This window comes from Vombatus ursinus, unplaced genomic scaffold (assembly GCF_900497805.2).
Source record: "Vombatus ursinus unplaced genomic scaffold, bare-nosed wombat genome assembly UNPS02004294.1, whole genome shotgun sequence".
Taxonomy (NCBI): Eukaryota; Metazoa; Chordata; class Mammalia; order Diprotodontia; family Vombatidae; genus Vombatus; species Vombatus ursinus.
In genome coordinates this window covers 1-905 of record NW_020944072.1, presented here as the reverse complement: position 1 = coordinate 905, position 905 = coordinate 1, and the positions used below count along the sequence as shown (strand labels likewise).

Sequence of the window (905 nt, the reverse complement as noted above, 5' to 3'; positions counted from 1 at the left end):
CCGAACCCAATCTCATGCCATTACGATGAGGAAATGCCAGGTTGCCCATGCAGTCCGGGTCATTTCCTTGTAGGACTTCCTGTGCATATACCGAGGGTTAGCTGGCTGTCTCCGCAAGGCTCGGTGGGTGACATCACGAAAGGGGAGGTGGTATGCAGATGAAGAGACTCATGGGCCCATTCTCCCCTCCTTTCTCTCTCTTGAATACGTAAATTTCCAGAGTTTGAGGGTGATAATTGTGCTGTTGAAATTATAGATACCTTTGCGACTTTTGAGATTTATGTTTGCTGTAAGTGAAGTGGAAGTGCGCATGAGTTCTCATGTTTATAATATGCGTGTGGGATGATGGAGTGGGCTTGCATGAAGGCGTTTAGCATACTTACCTGGCAGGGGTGATTCCATGATCACGAAGGTGGTTTCCCCAGGGCGAGGCTTATCCATTGCACTCCGGATGGGCTGACCCCTGCGATTTCCCCAAATGCGGGAAACTCGACTGCATAATTTGTGGTAGTGGGGGACTGCGTTCGCGCTCTCCCCTGGTCTTGCGTTTTCGGAAAGTGAGACACGTCTTAATCATGTTCTTTCCTACTAACTCTAACTGTCACGCATTTCTCTTGCAAACGTTATCTGGCCTTGTTCGTTGTTAAGCTGACACCTTCATCCAATGCTGTTAGTCAGGAGTCAGTATTAAACAAATAATCTGTTTTTTAAGTCTTAAAACCAATTTCCACTGAATCTAATTTCCATGTAGTAATGTGCCTAAACGTATTTTAGAACTATTTCAGTATTCTTTCTCTATTTCTGTTCCTGTTCCCTATCATTGTCCCTACCACCGACTCTTACCATATCCCTCAAGAAAAAAAAATCAACTATCCCTAATATGAAGTCTATTTTTTACCTTATTC

The 905-nt window shown here is 44.3% G+C and overlaps 1 non-coding gene across 1 annotated transcript; it reads left to right on the top strand.

Moving 5' to 3' along the window:
* The first annotated feature begins 375 nt into the window (after window positions 1–375).
* LOC114022783 lies at window positions 376–539 on the top strand. The gene has a single exon (XR_003566699.1). It is a non-coding gene; the product is annotated as a U1 spliceosomal RNA (small nuclear RNA).
* Window positions 540–905: the final 366 nt, after the last annotated feature.